This window comes from Moschus berezovskii, chromosome 17, assembly GCF_049115385.1.
Source record: "Moschus berezovskii isolate FMDL1 chromosome 17, NW_MosBer_1.0, whole genome shotgun sequence".
NCBI classification, from domain to species: Eukaryota; Metazoa; Chordata; class Mammalia; order Artiodactyla; family Moschidae; genus Moschus; species Moschus berezovskii.
This window is the reverse complement of record NC_142476.1, coordinates 54043805-54054243: the sequence shown is the minus strand read 5'-3', so window position 1 is coordinate 54054243 and position 10439 is coordinate 54043805.

Sequence of the window (10439 nt, the reverse complement as noted above, 5' to 3'; positions counted from 1 at the left end):
TTTTCATTGAGAAACATATTTAAAATATTCCAGTGAAGAGAACTATGGAAAAGGAAAGAGAAATTCACTTTTCCAGTATCTTATTAGATTCAATATTGATTTCTTATTTTAAGGGTAAGGAATTCTGAAATCAAAAAACAGCTGTATTCAAATGCAAATAGAAAAGACATTCCAAAGTCAGGACATCATGTAGTCAAGACTCAACTGCCTTTGTGCTAGGTATTCACTTCATATGTCTGCAACATATTGTTTGCCCTCTGGCCCCTCTTTGGCTCCTCCAATTGGCCACCTGCATGCTTTGATTTGGGGCTTCCCTGGTAGATCAGTGGTAAAGAACCTGCCTGTAATACAGGAGATGTAGGTTCAATCCCTAGTCCAGGAAGATCTCCTGGAGAAGGAAATGGCTACCTACTCCAGCATTCTTGCCTGAGGAATCCCATGGACAGAAGAGCCAGGCGGGCTACCAGTCCGTGGGGTTGCAAAGAGCTGGACTTAGCAACTGAACAACAACAACCACCATGCAGCCATAAACAGCATACTTTCCCACACTAGCTCTTGTAGCTGCCAAGGCAATGGCAAGCCACTCCAGTACTCTTGCCTAGAAAATCCCATGGATGGAGGAGCCTGGAAGGCTGCAGTCCATGGGGTTGCTAGGAGTCAGATGCGACTGAGCGACTTCACTTTCACTTTTCACTTTCACACATTGGAGAAGGAAATGAACACACTCCGGTGTTCTTGCCTGGAGAATCCCAGGGATGGAGGAGCCTGGTGGGCTGCCATCTGTGGGGTCACACAGAGTCGGACACGACTGAAGCGACTTAGCAGCAGCAGCAGCAGTATCTGCCTAATGGTTATACACTTGGAGAGAGACAACAGTTCTAATACAAAGTAATAATAAGAATCCAAAACTGAATTGAATCCAAAACTGAATGAAAGAACTCTGAATGCTTCCTAAAGGAAAATGCAAGCCATTAAATTACTTGTAGCACTTCATTATTAAAAGTCTTCTGCATACAGATAACCACCATCTTTCCTAGTACCTGATGCCATGAATACAAAGGTTTAAAAAAAAAGAGAGAGAAGCTGTTACCTCATCTGTAACAATTGAAAGAATGAAGTGAGAGAAGTTGGCAAAAATCAAGACTGCCTAAGGGAAAGGAAGCCAGAAAATTCCAAGATTGAGTGAAATTGGGAGAGTTAATGACTAAAAAGTGCTTCTGTTGCACTTCATAAACATGTCTCATTTTTCTTTGTCAGTAAACACGATTATTTCCCTTACTGAAGATTCCTCTGGATGAATAAGCATACACTTTTGAAAATGCAAATAACATGGGATTAAGAACTCTCAGTCATTCACATTCTGCTCATATGAGCTACATAACAATTTAATGAGATGTATGCCACAGTTCTTTATAAACTGAGGAATACTATAAAATCAGAATGACAAGGTAGGTAAGAAAATAGATTCTAGAGACATATTGTCTGAGTTTAAGTCTTAGCTCTATCATCAACAAACTATGCAGGGCTTCCCAGGTGGCCCTAGTGGTTTAGAACCTGACTGCCAATGCAGGAGACATAAGAGATGCTGGTTCCATCCCTGAGTCAGAAAGATCCCCTGGAGGAGGGTATGGCAACCCACGCCAGTATTCTCGCCAGGAGAATCCTATGGACAAGAGAAGTCTGGTGAGCTATGGTCCATAGGGTCACAAAGAGTTGAACACGCCTGAAGCAACTTAGCACACACACAGAATAAGCTATGCAAGTTTGGGTAACTCACAATCTCCTGGTGCCTCAGTGTTCTCGTCTGCAAAACAGGAATAATAGTTGAATGCACTCTACAATGTTGAAAGGTTTAAATTAGTTAATATACATAAAGCATTTAAAACAGTGCTGAGATTTGCACTGTTGACCAAAATGGAGTAAGAGGGATTGAATTTATGTTCTCTCCTAAGACAACCACAAACAAACAGAATATATGAAACAATGATTTTCCAGACATAGGTAATGAAGGATAGTTATCCCTGAGAGGTGGGAAACAAATGAAGCAAGCCCTATGACTCCCCCACTTTAATTCCTTAAGAGAGTTCCCAGGCTACCACATGGGGTAGTGGAGAGAGGAGAATCCAAGTAAAGCCAGCTGGACTCCCTGGGTTGAGAAGATGAAGTTCAGGATACCAGAAGGGAAAGAGCTGAAGAGGAAAGGAATGATGGAGATCAGCAGAGGATCCCCTCAAAAATGCAGCAGAGCAGTGATCAGCATATGAATGTGAGGAAACTACGTGGAAAGAACTATCCAAAAGCATCAGAGAATACAGTACACAGTACCCCCAAAGGACAAGGAATAGGGTCTATTGCCCCCAGTCAGACTGGAAAACCTTTGTAATTCACAGAGTATTTGGTATTCAAAAGATTCTTGCCTCACTAGTAGGAAATTAGTCTTTAGTAAACATTACTTTGGCCACCTCATGCAACGAGTTGACTCACTGGAAAAGAGTCTGATGCTAGGAGGGATTGGGGGTGGGAGGAGACGGGGACGACAGAGAATGAGATGGCTGGATGGCATCACCGACTCGATGGACACGAGTTTGAGTGAACTCCGGGAGTTGGTGGTGGACAGGGAGGCCTGGCGTGCTGTGATTCATGGGGTCGCAAAGAGTTGGACACAACTGAGCGACTGAACTGAACTGAACTGAAACATTTCTCTGGTCATGTCTAACAAATTTTAAAAGTTATAAGTCTCAAAAAGATAAAACTATCTCCAAGTAACTTAACTTCATCTCAGAACAAAGTTCAAAAATATTTACAGGAAAACAAAAACAGGTAACACCCAACATGATAAAATTCACATCTTGAATCAGGTTGAAGATTACCAGGCATACAAAAAGGCCAGAAAATATGAATCATATTTAAGAAAAGAATTAATCAATTGCAACTGATCCAAAACCAATACAGATGTTAAACTCAGCAGACAATGACATTAACATTTATCACTATTGAATTCCATATGTCCAAAAATTTAAGGAGAGACACCAAAGATATAAAAAGCTCCACACAGAACATCCATAGAAGAAAACTACAATGTCTGTGTTGGAAAAAATATTCTTGATGGGATTAGTAGAAGGTTAGACATTGGAGAAGCAAATATTAGTGAATTTGAAGCACAACAATAAAAGCTATACAAAACAAAGCAAAAATGGGGAGAAACCCATGTTAAAAAATAAAAAGAGTATCAGGTGAACTGTAGGAAGACTTCAACTGGCTAACAAATGTGTAATAGAAGCCCCAAAAGAAGACAGCTGGGAGGACAGAAAATATATTTGAAGAAATAATAGTAGTCTATTCTTTTTTATTACCGAGTAGTATTCTATCACATAGATATAAAACAGTCATCAAGCAATAGACATTGGGATTTTTCCCAGTATTTGGCCTAATGTGAATGACTTTTTTGTATATTCAAGTACAAAAAAAGGCAAAATAAAGACTTATTTATATATGCAAAAGCTAAAAGAATTCATCAAGGGTAGTCCTATACTGTAAGAAATGTTATAGTAGGCAGAAAGAAAATTATGTCTGATGCAATTATGGATCTGTACACAGGAATGAAGAGTACAGAAAGCTGTATCTATATGAATAAACATATAAGACTTTCTTATTTAAATCGTCTAAAGAAATTATTTTTAAACAAAAATAACAACAATACATTGTGAGGTTTATAACATGTATTAGTTAAATGCTTGAAAATAATAGCAAAGGCCAGAAGAGAAGGAGAATAAATATTTGGAAGTTTCTTTAATATAAAGCGGTATAATACTAGATGAATGTCGACTGTGATGAGTTAAAGATATATACTCTGATGTAAAAGCAATCACTGAAAAAATAAAGCAGAATTATAGCTAATAAGTGACCAAAGTAAATAGAATCATTAAATTTTTTTAACGAAAAAGAAAATGGGAAAAGGGAAAAAACAACAGATGATATAAAGGGAAATCAAAGACTGGACTGTTTTGCTTTAAGGTTTAGCTAAGAGGTTTAAGAATTATACATAATAAACACATTAAATATAAATGGTATAAACACTAATTAAAAGTCAGAGGTTGTTATATTGTATAGAAAAGCAGGACCAATGCTACCTAAAAGGAATGTATAAGCATGTTAAAAGAAAAAAAGATATACCATGCTAACATTAATCAAAAGAAAACTCAGGGTGGCATATTAATACTAGACAAAATAGATTTAAAACAAATATTATCAAGCAAAAGGAGGACAAATTTTATAACAAATGGGTCTAATAATCAAGAAGACATCCAATCCTAGATGTTCATGTCCCTGATAATATGGCTTTAAGACAATTAACACAATACTGAGAGAACAGCAAAAAGAAATGGACAAATCTACAATTATAGTAAAAGATTTCATTCTTGCAATAAATGATAGAATAAGTAGACTGAAAACTGGTAACAATATGGGGGACTTAAAAACCACAACCAACCAAAATCGAACTGATTGGCACTAATAGAACACTCCACCCAACAACTACAGAATACATGTTCCTTTCATTGCACAGAGAATATTTTCCAAGAGACACTACATTCTGGGGCATAAAACAAGTCTCAATAAATGTAAAAGGATGCAAATTATACACACTACTTATCTGATTACAATGAAATTATATTAGGAATCAGTAAGAGAGGACTCTAGAAATCTCCAAATGTAATTTTAATCAGTGACTCAAAGATAAAGTCAAAAGAGGAATAATTGAACGAAAAAACACAACATATCAAAATTCTTGGGATTCTGCTAAAGCACTTAAGAGAAAATTTATGGCACTAAACACTTACCTAGAAAAGAGTAAAGTTTTAAATGAATGGCCTCAATTTCTACCTTGAGAAACTAAGAAAAGAAGAGTAAATGAAAGCCAAAGTAAGCAGAAGAAATAAAATTGTAAAGATTAGAGCAGAAATCAACAAAGTGGAAAACTAACAAACAATAGAGAAATTCAGTAAAACCAAAAGCTGGTTGTTTAAGAAAATAGAATTGATAAACCTCTAAGGAAAGTGGTCAGTTAAGAGACAAAATACACATTCCCAATGTTGGGAATGAGAGGAAGTGATAACACTACAAAATCCACAGATATTAAAAGGATAGTAAGTGCCGGGGGTCCCACATCACAGTGTTTTGATGAATAGCACTAGAAAGACTCAAAGAACTCAGAAAAGCTGTTATACTCATTATAACACACATTACTATTCATTACAGTGAACAGATACATATTAAAATCATCAAAGGCAAAACACACATTGAGAGGAGCCCAAAAGAAATCAGAAATAAGCTTCTAGCTGTCCTTTCCCAGTGTAGTTGTATGCGCAGATCTTAATTCTCCCAGCAAAGATGTGTAATAAAATATGTGAAGTACTGCCAACCAAGGGAAGCTCATCTAAACGCTTTTGTTTAGAGTTTTTACTGGGAGTCAGTAATGAACGCATGGACCGCCAATATCACTGACTTTAGCGACACAATCTGTAGCCCCCGCAGAGATCAAATTGGTAAAATAGGGCCCAGAAATCCAGGTAAACAAAATAGGCATTCACCATAAAGCACAATTAGTATAAACTATCTGATAAGCACAAAGACCCTAGATATATAAAGACAAACTTATCATGAAGGATATTTCAAAGACTTACATCCGCTGGATCATGGAGAAAGCGAGAGTTCCAGAAAAACATCTATTTCTGCTTCATTGACTATGCCAAAGCCATTGACTGCGTGGATCACAATAAACTGTGGAAAATTCTGAAAGAGATAGGAATACCAGACCCTCTGACCTGCCTCTTGAGAAACCTGTATGCAGGTCAGGAAGCAACAGTCAGAATTGTACATGGAACAACAGACTGGTTCCAAATAGGAAAAGGAGTATGTCAAGGCTGTATATTGTCACCTTGCTTATTTAACTTATATGCAGAGTACATCATGAGGAATGCTGGGCTGGAAGAAGCACAAGCTGGAATCAAGATTGCTGGGAGAAATATCAATAACCTCAGATATGCAGGTGAAACCACCCTTATGGCAGAAAGTGAAGAAGAACTAAAGAGCCTCTTGATGAAAGTGAAAGAGGAGAGTGAAAAGGTTGGCTTGAAGCTCAACATTCAGAAAAGTAAGATCATGGCATCTGGTCCCATCACTTCATGGGAAATAGATGGAAAAACAGTGGAAACAGTGTCAGACTTTATTTTTTTGGGCTCCAAAATCACTGCGGATGCTGACTGCAGCCACGAAATTAAAAGACACTTACTCCTTGGAAGGAAAGTTATGACCAACCTTGATAGTATATTAAAAAGCAGAGACACTACTTTGCCAACCAAGGTCCGTCTACTCAAGGCTATGGTTTTTCCTGTGGTCATGTAGGGATGTGAGAGTTGGACTGTGAAGAAAGCTGATCGCCAAAGAATTGATGCTTTTGAACTGTGGTGCTGGAGAACTCTTGAGAGTCTCTTGGACTGCAAGGAGATCCAACCAGTCCATTCTAAAGGAGATCAATCCTGGGTGTTCATTGTAAGGACTGATGCTAGGAGGGATTGGGGGTGGGAGGAGATGGAGACGACAGAGAATGAGATGGCTGGATGGCATCACCTACTCGATGGACATGAGTTTGAGTGAACTCCGGGAGTTGGTGATGGACAGGGAGGCCTGGCGGGCTGTGATTCATGGGGTCACAAAGAGTCAGATAAGACTAAGCGATTGAACTGAACTGAACTGAGAGGAGCTAATTCTTTCAAAGACTTTCAAAGACTCCCAGGAGCAGGTCAAGGGCTAGCTATTTCTTTGAAATGTGAAGAGTTTGACTATCATATACCTTCTGAGCTAACATTTTCTGGAAAATAATATTAGGAACAATTTTATGCCAATACATTCAACAACTTGCTGCTGCTGCTGCTGCTGCTAAGTCACTTCAGTCGTGTCCGACTCTGTGTGACCCCACAGACGGAAGCCCACCAGGCTCCCCCTTCCCTGGGATTCTCCAGGTAAGAACACTGGAATGGGTCGCCATTTCCTTCTCCAATGTGTGAAAGTGAAAAGTGAAAGTGAAGTCACTCAGTCGTGTCCATCCCTTAGTGACCCCACGGACTGCAGCCTACCAGGCTCCTCCATCCATGGGATTTTCTAGGCAAGAGTACTGGAGTGGCTTGCCATTGCCTTCTCCATCAACAACTTAGATGAAACAAATTAATACCTTGAAAGAAAAATACCAAAATCACTCAAGAAGAAATAATCTAAATAACATCTATCAAAGTTCAATCTGTAGTTTGCCACAAACCACACACAAAAAAGTTTCCCACAAAGGAAAATTCAAATCACTTCACTGATAAATTCTACCAAATTTATAAGAAAAAATTAATAGATAGCAGTGCTACACAAGTCTTTCAAAAATCAAAGAAAATATTTATTTCATGAAACCAGTATTACTCTGACCCCAAAATGAGGAAAACTTTACACAGAACTAAACTACAGACTAATATCTTTCATGAATATATGCAAGATTCAACAAAATTTTACCCAATCAAACCCAACAATATACAAAAAGCATAATATACAATGTCTAAGTAGAATTTGTAAAGTAACGCTCAAAATTCTCCAAGCCAGGCTTCAGCAATACATGAACCATGAACTTCCAGATGTTCAAGCTGGTTTTAGAAAAGGTACAGGCACCAGAGATCAAATTGCCAACATCCGCTGGATTATGGAGAAAGCAAGAGAGTTCCAGAAAAACATCTATTTCTGCTTCATTGACTATGCCAAAGCCTTTGACTGTGTGGATCACAATAAACTGTGGAAAATTCTGAAAGAGATGGGAATACCAGACCCTCTGACCTGCCTCTTGAGAAACCTGTATGCAGGTCAGGAAGCAACAGTCAGAATTGTACATGGAACAACAGACTGGTTCCAAATAGGAAAAGGAGTATGTCTAGGCTCTATATTGTCACCTTGCTTATTTAACTTATATGCAGAGTACATCATGAGGAATGCTGGGCTGGAAGAAGCACAAGCTGGAATCAAGATTGCTGGGAGAAATATCAATAACCTCAGATATGCAGATGACACTACCCTTATGGCAGAAAGAGGAACTAAAAAGCCTCTTGATGATAGTCAAAGAGGAGAGTGAAAAGGTTGGCTTGAAGTTCAATATTCAGAAAAGTAAGATCATGGCATCTAGTCCCATCACTTCATGGGAAATAGATGGGGAAACAGTGTCCGACTTTATTTTTTGGGGCTCCAAAATCACTGCGGATGCTGATTGCAGCCATGAAATTAAAAGACGCTTACTCCTTGGAAGGAAAGTTATGACCAACCTAGATAGTATATTAAAAAGCAGAGACATTACTTTGCCAACAAAGGTCCGTGTAGTCAAGGCTATGGCTTTTCCAGTGGTCATGTATGGATGTGAGAGTTGGACTGTGAAGAAAGCTGATCGCCGAAGAATTGATGCTTTTGAACTGTGGTGTTGGATAAGACTCTTGAGAGTCCCTTGGACTGCAAGGAGATCCAACCAGTCCATCCTAAAGATCAGTCCTGGGTGTTCATTGGAAGCACTGATGCTAAAGCTGAAACTGCAATACTTTGGCCACCTCATGGGACGAGTTGACTCACTGGAAAAGACTCTGATGCTGGGAAGGATTGGGGGTGGGAGGAGAAGGGGACGACAGAGAATCAGATGGCTGGATGGCATCACGGACTCGATGGAGATGAGTTTGAGTGAACTCCAAACTGAGTTGGTGATGGACAGGGAGGCCTGGTGTGCTGTGATACATGGGGTCGCAAAGAGTCGGACACGACTGAGCGACTGAACTGAACTGAAAGATATCTGGAGCCCCTGTTGGCTCAGATAGTATAGTCTGCCTGCAATGTGGGAGACCTGGGTTGGATTCCTGTGTCAGGAAGATCCCCTAGAGAAGGAAATGGCAACCCACTCCAGTATTCTTGCCTGGAGAATCCCATGGACGGAGGAGCCTAGCAGGTTACAGTCCAAGAGGTGGCAAAGAGCTGGATGCGATCGAGCAACCACTTTCCAAAGATATATGAGTCCTGCATCATACTTGAGGTAAAAGCCTAATTTATGCTACAAGCTGAAAAATTACTTCAAATCTGATTTTAAAATTATCTTAAAATCTAGTATAAAGTGAAACTTCTAGGAACCAGTAAAACCTATTTGTAGTTTCTCAATCCAAGATATAAAGGGCTCTCAACAGAAAGAACACTGAAGATAAACTCCCAGGAAAATATTATTTTACATTAAATTAAGAAATGAGGCACCAAGAAAAGTGAAAGTCGCTCAGCTGTATCTGGCTCTTTGCGACCCCAAGGACTGTAGCACACCTCTGTCCATGGAATTCTCCAGGCAAGAAAACCAGAGTGGGTAGCCATTCCCTTCTTCAAGGGCTCTTCCCCACCCAGGGATCGAACACCAGTCTCTTGCATCACAGGCAGATTCTTTACTATTTGAGCCACAAGGGAAGTAACCATGAGAGAGTGCCAAAAGAAACAACAGTACATTTTGAAGTTTGCAAATTGGAAATTATAACTTTATACACATGTCTTTTACCATAATCTCACTCAAGCTTTGGTTCTCATTCAGGGTTAATGCAAAACCTTCTAAATACCTTACTTTCCATCTCTATTAAGATTACTGATAATTCTCGACATTATCATACAAGGTGGCTCATTTTTATTAGATGGCACTAGATAGCTGATGCTGTAAACAGCAAACTAACTATCAGAATGTACTGATCCCAACTACTATTTTGGAGCTACGTAATCTTTAACTGCATTTTAACATATTTAGTCTATCTTCAAAAACTGTATGAATCTGACTCCTCCAATCCTTTTGGATGGCCTTTTAATTTCTAAATGTTAGAAAATCTGTCCATATTTAAAAAGAAGCGTTTTTACACACCTAAATTTAAGAAATCGTATTTAAAGTTTAAAAGCTTAGAGGTTACAAGAATTCCAAATACCTTTCAACTTCTAATCACCTACTTAAGCTTGAAAACTCATTCCAACTCTTTTCCTGGGGGAGTATTTTTAGTCTACTCCTTAATTTCAATTTGTTTAAAAATAGTAACACATTAAACCCAAAAGCCATACATGTAATTTTTAAATGTAAGCTAAAATAACTTGTTTTTAAAAAGGCAAAACAATGAAAAGAGAAATAGGAAAAATTAAGTGTGGCATCATTTAAATCATCCTGATCTACATGTACTTAGACAACGTTTGCACCTTTTAATCTCTGAAATCTTGCTTAAAAAGAGAAACGGTAGCCCAGCGTGGTTAACTGCTTCAAGTAGTACCAGGACATTGAGATCGGGACTCCAGGCAGCAGAAGCCTAGAATGTTTTCCCATCCCCCCTCGTCCACGTTTTACACTGCCTTCACTGAACATAAACAGA